The sequence below is a fragment of the Vombatus ursinus genome, unplaced genomic scaffold, assembly GCF_900497805.2.
Source record: "Vombatus ursinus unplaced genomic scaffold, bare-nosed wombat genome assembly UNPS02006779.1, whole genome shotgun sequence".
In the NCBI taxonomy this organism is placed as follows: Eukaryota; Metazoa; Chordata; class Mammalia; order Diprotodontia; family Vombatidae; genus Vombatus; species Vombatus ursinus.
The window spans coordinates 25,359,800-25,372,471 of record NW_020946557.1 but is presented as its reverse complement, the minus strand read 5'-3'; positions in this window follow the sequence as shown (position 1 = coordinate 25,372,471).

The following is a 12,672-nucleotide window of genomic DNA, read 5'->3' as shown; positions in this document are numbered from 1 at the left end:
GGAAGGAAGGAAGGAAGGAAGGAAGGAAGGAAGGAAGGAAGGAAGGATGGAAGGAAGGATGGAAGGAAGGAGGGAAGAAAAAAGAAGGAAGGAAGAAACAAAGGAGGGAGGGAGAGAGGGAAGGAAGGAGAGGGGAAGAGAAAAGAAAATGAGAGGGAGAAAAAGGAAGAAAGGAAGGAAACGATCATAGACTCAGAGCAGTGAATAAACCTTAAATCTTCTAATCCAGTCTGTCTATTTTCTATATGAAGAAACAGAGACCCAGAGAATCTAAATTGCTGGAAGTCACACCATGGGTTAATGGCAAATCTGAGAAAAGAACCCTAATCTGTTAACTCCAAAGTCTCTACTTTGTTCTAAAGTTGCTGAATTGTGAAGGGGAGCTAATGAAAGATATAGTCTGTTTTCAACGAAACACCTATATAACAACGTTAAGACATAACAGTTACATGGTAATTTTATTTTACCTACTCCAAGAAACTCAATTACTTTAGGGTTGGGGTGAGGTGGGGAGAGAAAAGGAAAAGAGAACAAGCATTTATATAAAACCTACAATGTATCAGGCATTGTGCTAAATACTTTTAACAAATATTATATTATGTGATCCCCATAACAACCCTATAAGGTTGGTACTATTATTATCGCCATTTTATAGTTGAGGCAGAATGGAGAACTGAAGGCCTCAAGCTGTCTTCCTATAGCTATTTTTATTTTCTCAGCCAAATACCTAGAAATACCTGTCTACATTCACTGCCTCCTCATCTCAATCACTCTGCAACCCTTTGTAAACTGGCTTACAATTTCAACTGAAAGTATTCACTCCAAATTTACCAGTGCCAGATCTTAATGGTCTGAATTGTCAGATTTGATGATCTAATCTCACTCCTCATTTTTCTCATCATATCTACCAAATTTATACTGTTGATCACTCTCTCCTCTTAGATATTCTCTTCTCCATGGGTTTTCACGATATTACTTTCTTCTGGTTCACCTCCTACCTGTCTGACTGCTCAATCTTCTTTGCTGGCTCATCATCAATATCATGCCTTCTAACTGTGAGTATTCTCCAAAGTTCTGTTCTAGGCCCTCTTTTCTGCCCCCGAACTCTCTCTGCGACTTCATCAACACCATGGGTTTAACTATCACCTCTACTCAGTCATCAATCAATAAATCAATCAATAAACATATATTAAGTACCTATGTGCCAGGACTCTCATATCCATATATCCAGATCCATTTTCTATCTTGAGCTTTAGGCCTACATCAGACATTTATACTGTAACAAATGAAAATCTCCAGAGACAGTTTCTGGATAATTAATAATCAATTTATTAATTAGGCAAGCTAATAATCAATAAATCAATGATAATTGGTCTCTCTTGATAACCAAAGACCAAACCATGGAGATCCCGAATGCTTAATTACCTTTAGAAAAGGGTGTACCCTGACAGGTAAAAATCAACCCTGATTGGTGAACAATTAATGAGGGGGTCGATGTTCAAATAAGAGTGGCCTAAAAGTTTTCAGCTCCTCCTACTGAGAACATAGTTTGCTCATGAGACTCAGCCACCTTCAGTAATCTGGACAAAGAAATCCATCTCTATCCAGACCATTCTGGTTGGTCTTCTGTTCATAAACTGGGTCCCCTTGGACTCTAATGGAGGGGTACAATGACATGGGCCCAATACTTTAGGGCTGGAATGCACCTAGATTAGGTTCTGTTTACAGTATAAATGAAAGTAAGATCCCCTCATTGGGTGGGGTTTGTCAAAAATTGTGGAACATGCACCCTGAGAATTAGGCTAATCTCGTCTATCAGCCTTCTCCTTCAGAGACTAGCTGAATGGTCTATAAGGGCTGCTCCCTGAATTAGAAAATAGAAAGGAAAAACCTTAAACCTAATTTAATAATTGGTTATTAATATAATAGAAAAATAATCACTTCTCTCAGTATTTATATAGACATATATAAGCAAATACACACATGTATATTCATATATGCATACATGTATGCACATATGTGGTATATACTATATATATATATATACAGGTACACCTATATTTATATAAATATACATAGGCAAATGTGTTTTATGTAGACAGTAAAGCATATTCATACTCCCCAGGAGAATTTAGCTGTCACCTGAAAAACAACCCTTCAGTGCTACCCATATGTGGGGTGATGTGACACCTGATTGGTTGAGGGACTACTGGAAGATAGAAGCAAAAAGTAAAGAAAAAAACAAAGAAGACTAAGTATGAAACTGAACCTCTAATATAGTTTTTTGGGTTTTTGTTTTATATTTCATATTTAACATGGTAATTCTAATACTGCCTAGCTTGTTTTTATCACTTATACATTTCTCCTGTTCTCTTCTGTTATTTTTAAATGATTCATTCATTTTTTGGTCTTTTTTTCTTCTTTTTTCAGTATTACTATCACTATTCCCTACCACCTCCCTCTCTCTGAGCCCCAAATGTTGTTATGAATATTTTGGTCTATATTCCTCCAGAACTTAACATTGTTTTGTGAGGTGATACAGCCTCTAATGTCTCAGCTGCCTTTATGATATTTTACAAATAACTTTTTAAAAGTCTTGCTCATTTAAAATCCTATAAGAAATTAAAGATAATCAAAATGTATACACACATGCACTTCTTTATTCATTCCCCATTTTTCTACACTGGTAGCTTTTTGAATAGATCATTTTGGAGCCATCTTCTCATCTTTATCTTTTCCTTTTAATTTGATTTTGACTACTTCTCTAACTAAGCCATTCTCAAATTTTTTGGTCTTCAGACCCCTTTGCATTCTTAAAAACTATTGAAAACCTTAAAGAACTTTTGCTTATGTAACTTATATTTTTCAGTATCTATCATATTAGAAATTAAAACTGATAAAATTTTAATATATTTATCAATTCATTAAAAATAACAATGAAGTCAAATACCATTATGTGATGTGACATTTTCAATGAAAATAGCTATATTTTTCAAACAAAAAGATTAAGTGGTATTGTTTTGCCAATGTTGTTGGGGTTTTTTTTAGCTATTTTGTATTTTTTTAATATTTTATTTTTGTCAATTACATATACAAATAATTTAAACTTCCATTTTTAAAAATTTTGAGTTTCGAATTCTTTCTCTCCCTCTTTGCCCTCCACACTCATTGAGGCAGTTTTACTTGTGCAATCATGCAAAAACATATTTCCGTATTAGTCATTTTGTGAAAGAAAACACACACCTGCCCAAAAAAAACCATGAAAAAAAAGAAAAAAAATGAAAAATAGTATATTCTGATCAGCATTCAGACTCCATCAGTTTTTTCTCTGGGAATGAATAGTGATTTTCATCGTAAGTCCTTCAGAATTGTCTTGGATCATTGTATTGCTGAGAATAGCTAAGTCATTCACAGTTGATCATTGTACAATATTGTTGTTACTCTGCACAATATTCTCCTGGTTCTGTTCACTTCATGTTACATCAGTTCATGTAAGTCTTTCCATGTTGTTCTGAAAGCATCCTGCTCACCATTTCTTATAGCACAGTAGTATCCCATCACAATCATATACCACAGCTTGTTTAGTCATTCCCCAATCAATAGGAATCTCCCCAATTTCCAATTCATTGTCACCACAAAAAGAGTTACTATAAATATTTTTAAACAAATAGATCCTACCTCCCCCCCCTTTTTTTTTCTCTTTTTGAGATACTGAACTAGTAGTGGTGTTGTTGGATCAAAGGGTATGCACAGTTTTATACCCTTTGGGCATAGTTCCAAATTGCTCTCCAGAATGATTGGATAAGTTCACAACTCCAACAGTGCCTTAGTGTCCCAATTTTCCCACATCCCCTCCAATAGTTATCATTTTCCTTTTCTTTCATATTAGGCAATCTGGTAGGTGCAAAATGGTACCTCAATATTGTTTAAATTTGCCTTTGTCTTAGCAATAGTGATTTAGAGCATTTTTTCATATGACTATAGTTAGCTTTGATTTCTTCTGAAAACTGCCTGTTCATATCCTTTAACTATTTGTCGATTGGGGAACGACTTGTATTCTTATAAATTTGACTCAGTTCTCTAAATATTTGAGAAATAAGGCCTTTATCAGAGAAACTTGCTATAAAATTTCCCCCCATTTTTCTGCTTTCCTTCCAACCTTGGTTGCATTGGTTTTGTTTGTGCAAAAACTTTTTAAATTTAATGTAACCAAAATTATCCATTTCAATAATGTTCTCTATCTCTTGTTTGGTCATGAATTCTTCCCTTCTCCATAGATCTGACAGGCCTTCCATATTCCCCTAATTTGCTTATGGTATCACCCTTTATGTCCAAATAATGTACCCATTTTGACTTTGTCTTAGTATATGGTGTAAATGATGTTCTATACATAGATTTCTGCCAAACTGTTTTCGAATTTTCCCAGGAGTTTTTGTCAAATAATGAGTTCTTGTCCCAAAAGCTTGGGTCTTTTGGTTTATCAAACACTAGATTACTATAACCATTTACCACTACCATGTAGAGTGTACCTAATCCTTTTTATTTATTTATTTTTTTTGGCTAGGCAATGGGGTTAAGTGACTTGTCCAGGGTCACACAGCTAGTTAGTGTTATGTGTCTGAGGTCAGATTTGAACTCAGGTCCTCCTGAATCCAGGGCCAGTGCTCTATCCACTGTGCCACCTAGCTGCCCCATGCGTGCCTAATCTATTTCACAGATCCACCACTCTATTTCTTAGCCAGTACCAGATTGTTTTGATAAAAATCATATTATAATACAGTTTGAGATCTGGTATAGCTAGGCCACCTTCCTACACATTATTTTTTATCAATTCCCTTAATATTCTTGACCTTTTGTTCTTCCAGAAGAATTTTATTATTTTTCTAGCACTACAAAATAAATTTTTTGATATTTTGATTGGTATGGCACTGAATAAGCAAATAAATTTGGATAGAATTGTCATTTTTATTATACTGGCTAAGCCTATTCATGAACAATTATTTTTCCAATTGTTTAGATCTGTCTTTATTTGTGTGAAAAGTGTTTTATAATTGTATTCATATAGTTCCTGGGATTGTCTTGGTAGGTAGACTTTCAAGTATTTTATGTTGTCTGCACTTATTTTAAATAGAATCTTACTGTCTAACAGTTGCTGCTAAACTTGGTTGGTAATATATAGAAATGCTGATGATTTATGTGGGTTTATTTTATATCCTGCTATGGTTATTAATAATTTCAACAAGTTTTTTTTTTAAAGTTGATTCTCTGGGATCCTCTAAGTTACCATCATGTCATCTGCAAAGAGGGATAATTTTGTTTCCTTGGTACCTTTTTTAATTCCTTCAATTTCTTTTTTCTTCTCATTGCTATATCTAGCATTTCTAGTTCAATATTGCTGGTCCTCTTTGAGAACAAAAGACAAACAATAAGTACAATATTGAATGATTGTGGTGATAATACGTATTGTTGCTTTACCCCGATCTTATTGGTAAGATGTCTAACTTATCTCCATTATAGATAATGCTTGCTGATGGTTTTAGATAAATACTACTTATCATTGCAAGAAAAACTCCATTTAATCCTATTCTCTCTAGTGTTTTTAATAGAAATGAGTGTTGTATTTTATAAAAATAAATTCTGCATCTACTGAGATAATCATATGATTCTGTTGGTTTTGTTACTGATATGGTCAATTATACAGACAACTTTCTTAATGTTGCAGGTGTGAATCCCACCTAGACGTAGTATATGATCATTGTGATATATTGCTGTAATCTCCTTGCTAGTTTTTATTTAAAAATTTTTTTTGCATCAATAATCATTAGGGAAATTGATCTATAGTTTTCTTTCTCTTTTCTTGCTCTTCCTGCTTTAGGTGTCAGCACCATATTTCTGTCATAAAAGGATTTTGGTAGGACTCATTCTTTGCCTATTTTTCCGAATGTTTTTTATAATATTGGAATTAATTTTTCTTTAAATATTTCATAGGATTCACTTGTGAATCCATATGGCCCTGAAGATTTTTTCCCTAGGGAGTTTACTGATGGCTTGTCCAATTTCTTTTTCTAAGATGGAGTTATTTAAATATTCTATTTCTTCTTCTGTTAATCTGGGCAATTTATATTTTTGTAAATATTCATTCACTTTGCTTAGATTGTCAAATTTATTGGCAGATTGGGCAAAATAGAGCCTAATAATTCCTTTAATTTCCTCTTCAATGGTGGTGAATTTACCCTTTGCATTTTTGAGACTGGTAATTTGATTTTCTTCTTTCCTTTTTTAAAAAAGATCAAAATAACCAATGGTTTATTTATTGTTGGTCTTTTCATAAAACCAGAATCTGGTTTTATTTATTAGTTTAATGGTTTTCTTACTTTCTATTTTCATTCATTTTTCCTTTGATTTTTAAGATTTCCAATTTGGTGTTTAGTTGGAGGTTCTTAATTTGTCTTTTTTTCCAGTTTTTTATTTAATTTGCATGCCTAATTCCTTGATCTGCTCTTTCGCTATTTTATTGATATAAGCATGTAGAGATAGAAATTTTCTCCTAACTACTGTCTCATTGTTGTCGTTCTCATTAATGAAGTTGTTGATTGTTTCAATAATTTGTTCTTTGACCCATTCATTCTTTAGAATTAGATTATTTAATTTCCAATTAATTTTTAATCTATCTTTTCATAGCCCTTTATTACATTTAATTTTTGTTGCATCATGATTGGAAAAGAATGCATTTAATAGTTTTGCTTTCCTGTGTTTGATTGTGAAGTTTTTATGCCCTATACATGGTTAGTTTTTGTGTAGGTGCTATGTACCACCAAGAAAAAGTTTTATTCCTTTCTATTCCCATTCAATTTTCTCCAAAGGTCTATCATATCTAACTTTTCTGAAATTCTATTCACCTTCTTACTTTCCTTCTTGTTTATTTTTTTGGTTAGATTTATCTAGTTCTGAGAGGGGAAACTTGAGCTCCCCTACAAGTATAGTTTTACTATTTCCACCTGTAACTCACAATTTCTTTAAAAATGTGGGTGCTATATCATTTGGTGCATATATATTTAGTATTGATATTATGTCGTCTATGGTACCTTTCAGCAAGATATAGCTTCCTACCATATCTCTTTTAATTAGATCTATTTTTGCTTTTGCTTTGTCTGAGATCTGCTACCCCTACTTTTTCTTTTTACTTCAACTGAAGCATAATAGATTCTGCTTCAGCCTCTTACCTTTACTCTGTGTATGTATCTCTTTGCTCCAAATGTGTTTCTTGTAAACGAGATATTGTAGGATTCTATTTTTTAACCCACTCTGCTCTCCACTTCCATTTTAGGGTTGAGTTCATTCCATTCACATTCACACTTACGATTACTGTGTATTTCCCCCCATACTATCTTTCCCATTTGATGGTGGAATAAGGCTCTCTCTCTCTCTCTCTCTCTCTCTCTCTCTCTCTCTCTCTCTCTTTCTCTTTCTCTCTGTCTCGCTCTCGCTCTCACTCTTTTCACCCAGTCCCTCCTCACAATAGTTGTGCTTCTGACCACTGCTTCTCCCAATTCACTCTCCCTTCTATCACTCATCCCCCTCCTCTCTTATCTCCCTCACCTCCTATTTCCCTATAGGGTGAGATAGATTTCTGTACCCAACTGAGTGTGTATGCTATTCCCTCTTTGAACCAATTCTGATGAGAGTAAAGTTCAAGCATTGCCCACCTCCCCTCCTCATATTTTCTTCCACTGTAATAGATCTTTCACATCTCTTCATATGTGATAATTTATCCCATTCTACCTTGCCCTTCCCTCTTCTCCCAGTGCTGTCTTCTTTTTCTCCCCTTAATTTTTTATATCATCCCATCATAGTCAACATATACCTGTGCCCTCTGTCTATGTATACTCTTTCTTATTGCCCTAGTAGTAATACAATTCTTGAGTTACAAGTATCATCTTCCCACATAGGAATGCAAACACTTTAACTTTATTGAATCCCTTGTGTTTTATCTTTCCTTTTACTCTTTTATGCTTCTTTTGAGTCTGGTGTTTGAAAATCAAATTTTCTGTTCAGTTCTTCTCTTTTTATCAGGAATGCTTAAAAGTCCTCTATTTCATTGAATATCCATTTTCTCCCCTGAAGCATTATACTCAGTTTCACTGGGTGGGTGATTCTTGATTGTAATCTTAGTTCCTTTGCCCTCCAGAATATCCTATCCCAAATCCTCCAATCCTTTAAAGTAGAAGCTGCTAAATCCTGTGTTATCCTGACTGTGGCTCCATGATATTTGAATTATTTCTTTCTGGATGCTTGCAGTATTTTGTCCTTGACCTGGGAGCTCTAGAATTTGACTATAATATTCCTGGAAGTTTTCATTTTGTGATATCCTTCTGGAGGTGATAGGTGGATTCTTTCAATTTCTATTTTACCCTCCAGTTCTAGGATATCCTTGATAACTTCTTGAAATTTGATAGACAGGCTCTTTTTTTTTTTATCATGATGGTGGGGTAGCCCAATAATTCTTATATTATCTTTCCTGGATCTATTTTCCAGGTAAGTTGTTTTTCCAATGAGACATTTCACATTTTCTTCTGTTTTTTTGCCATTCTTTTGATTTTGTTTTATTGTTTCTTAATGTCTCATGGAGTCATTAGCTTCCATTTGCCTAATTCTAATTTTTAAGGATTTTTTTTCCGGTGAGATTTTATACTTCTTTTTCCATTTGGCCAGTTCTAATTTTTAAGGTATTGTTTTCTTCAGTAAATTTTTGTGCATTTTTTTCCCCATTTTTGTGCTTCCTTTACGAAGCTGTTGATTTTTTTCATGATTCTTTTGCATCACTCTCATTTTCCCCCCAATTTTTCTTCTACCTTTCTTATTTGATTTTTAAAGTCCTTTTTGATCTCTTCCAGAAATTTTTTTTGGGGCCTGAGACCAATTCCCATTTTTCTTTGAAGCTTCACATGTAGCCATTTTCACATTGTTGTCCTCTTCTGGGTTTGTTCTTGATCTTCCCTGTCACCATAGCAACTTTCTATGGTAAGGTTTTTGTTTTGTTTTTATGCTCATTTTCCAGCCTATTTCGTGACATTTAACTTGCTGTTAAAGTTGGGTTTCTCTCTTAGTGTGAAGGGGATGCTTCTTGAACAGCGTCTCACTGCTACTCAATTCCAAGGCTTGGGTTCTCACTACTGTCTTGCTGGAGTGTGGCCTGCTTCTGGCTTGCCTGGTCTCCACCTGCACTGGACTGTGCTCCCCTCTTACCCTAGCAAGATAGATCTTTCCTGCCAACCTTATAAGTTATCTTGGGCTGGATTCCAGCTGCTGGAAAATTGTTTCACTCTGTCCTTTTGTTGGTTCTGCTGCTCCAGAATTTGTTTTGAGTTGTTATTTACAGTCCTTTGGTGGTGAATTTGGGGGAGTTCAGACTAGCTCCTGCCTTACTCCATCATCATAACTCCACCCTCTCCATTTTTACATTTGTTCAAATCTTTTTAATATATAGCTTAATAGAAAAAAATATATTTGCATATCTGCTTCTGCATTGAATCTATTGTTAGATGTTATTTTGGTTGAAGTGATTGAACAAAATTCAACCTCACACAGATGTGTTTTGGAAAAGAGAGAAGCATTTAATAATCGTGAATTTTCTTCTTTGATGATACCCCAAAACTTGACAAGTTGTACTTACAAACTTAGTGGTAGTTGACAGAAGTTAGTTGTGAATCTGAAACATTTTCAATAAAGTTTTTATACTGTCATATTAAAAGCCATCATTCCATCTGGTATTTTGAATGAATCCTTTATCCATGCATGGTTTTATAACATCATGCTTTGGTCATTTGGAAAATATTGGTTCACTGAGTTATATATAACTTCCAAATGTTGATTCATGTCATTATGCAATATTTAAAAATCACATTTATTAATATCACCCCCTGATGTCATCAGAAAAATCTCTAAGCATTGGAAAGCTGTCAAACTCATAGTGATGGCCACACATTTTCCAAAATTCTATTTTTGTTGAAATTTTAAATTTTGTCTTTAGCAACAAATTCTATCAATTGTTTTCCTTGAAATAAGCAACTCACTGCATTCATTTCTGGGAAGAAAAAAAAACATACCAAATATCTAAGTCTGAATAACAATAGTGCATCTGCCAGTCATTCATTCAAGTAAAAATGGTGATCTATGAAAAAGTGATGGTTCATCTGGCAACTCACATGATTGCACGAGTAGTTTTCCTGGAGACAACCATCACCCTTTAGTGTGCAGCAGAAGTGATTTATGCATACTTCCCATTTTGTCACACAGAATATTAAAAAGACATTACTGAAGTGTTGAGATTTAATAAAATCAATACTTTCTATTACTTCATCAAAGGACATTCTGAAGTTAAACTTTTTTTTTCACTGCAAGTGAATGGGGATGATGAATACAATGGCTACTAGTACAATTTGGAACACATCCCTTGATTTTGCTATGGCACTAGGAGTTTTACCCAGAATTATTTTTGTACCATCAGCCCAAAATTCAACACAGTTGCTCCAGGATAAGTCATGAGATTCAAAATAGTCATTCAACACTTTGTGTATTTCAGCACCATTTGTGTTTCTTGCCAAGAATTCACATAAAGTTCTTCAATGATTTGTTGATACCTGATGAATACAAGCAAAACATCAAGTTTAGCCATGTTCATACATTTCTCCAATTGTAATGCAAAAATACAATTCTGTAGATGACATAGTCTTCATTATTGCAGCCAAATCTTTATTTCACGTATCAGTGGAAAACTCCGCTGTACACTTGTGAAAGAAGAGTGAAAAAAGCAAATAATATCTTAGTATTATTGTGATAATAGCTTTGACCTTGCAGACCATTTGAAAGGGTCTCTTTAGGACCTGCAGGAATTTTCAGATCATAGTTTGAGAATAGCTGTTCTAAAGGAGACAGCTGTTTCTGAAATGAATCTGTGACAGTGACTAGTCAATTCCTTTTTGTTAAGATGTACTCAGTTTCACAGAATTACAGAACTTGAGAGCTGGAAGGCACCTCGTTGGCCATTAAAAGGTACTCATCCAAAGAATAAAAACTCCTCTAACTTATTTAAGAAAGAGTTCCCTGGGGCAGCTAGGTGGCACAGTGGACAGAGTGCCAACCCTGGAGTCAGGAGGACCTGAGTTCAAATCTGACCTCAGACACTTGACATTTACTAGCTGTGTGACCCTGGGCAAGTCACTTAACCCTGGTTGCCTCACCAGAAAAAAAGAAAAAAGAAAGAGTTTCTAGCATATGGGCATGAAACTTCTGAGTAGTCTATAAGCCTCTGTGCCTTTTGATTTCTTATTACTGTACAATATTCTCTATCTTATTTTACCATTTTCCTCGTACCCACTTTTGTCTTGAAGTCAGAGACTCATTCCATAGATGTATTCATTGTTGGTACAGAGTAATTTCTCTCTCCTTCATCTTCATGCATAATACCCTATGCATGTATTTGTGTGCATATTTATATTCCCACCTCATCTACTTCATTTTTTACAGTAGGTATTAGTACAAATCTTCATGATGGATTTGTTTGTTCTAATTAATTAATTTTGCTTATGCTCGTTATGTGTACTTTAGGATGAAAGGGCCTGGTAACAAACAGGAAATTATATTTCTCTTTGCTCACTTTGTAGATCAGTGGCCACAATAAGGTGTCAATGGGGTATGTCTTACCTTCCAAGGGAAAATGCAATCAAAATATTTTTCTAACAGGCACAATGAGTCTAAACAATGACCTCACTCCTGTAACTCCTGTCACCATTCCAACTTGACCTCATCAGCCATCTACATATTATTTACTTGGAGCAAAGCATCTATTATCTTTCCATTTCAGACAGCATTTCTCAAACACAACAAAAGTTTGTCTGGCTTTCCTGACTTTACAGTAATTTCACATTAGGATTAGAAAGACTTGCCTTTCTCCAGGCATTTAAAGCCCTTTGCAAACTGAGCCCTTTATACCTTTTTAGTCTTCTGACATTTTACTCCCCTCCATTCATTCTGGCCCAGTTACATTGAATTACTACATACCCTCAGTAACATACTGTTTCCCATTTTGGTACCTTTGCACTGGTTCTCTCCCTTGCCTGGGATGCTCTGCCTCCTCACTCCTATCTTTTATTTCCCCCCTTCCCACTCCTTCTTCCAGACTCACTTTAAATTCTGCTTTCTGCATGAGGGCTTTGCCTGTTACTTCCAATTGCTAGCGAAGATTAATCTTTCAGATTACATACATGTAAATATATACACATGTGTAATATATATGTATCACTATAAACAGACACACATGTAAATTATATACATTGTAATGTAAATATGCATACCTATACACATATGTAATATATGTAAATATAAGATATATATAGTATACAGATATCATACTGTATATGTCTGTGTACTGTATATATCTTATATTTACCTAGTTATTTACATGTTGACTCCACCTTCCCCCCACCCCATCTTAGACTGAGTTCCTTGAGATCAGGAAGGTTTTTTGGGGGGGGGAGGGGAGGTGTTTGGTGTCGGAAGCGTTTAGCACAGCGCCTGGCACATCGTAAGAACTTAATAATTAAATGCTTATTGACTATCTGACTACCGTCACACCCTGAATATTACTTTGCTTTGTGTGCCCTTACATTTTCA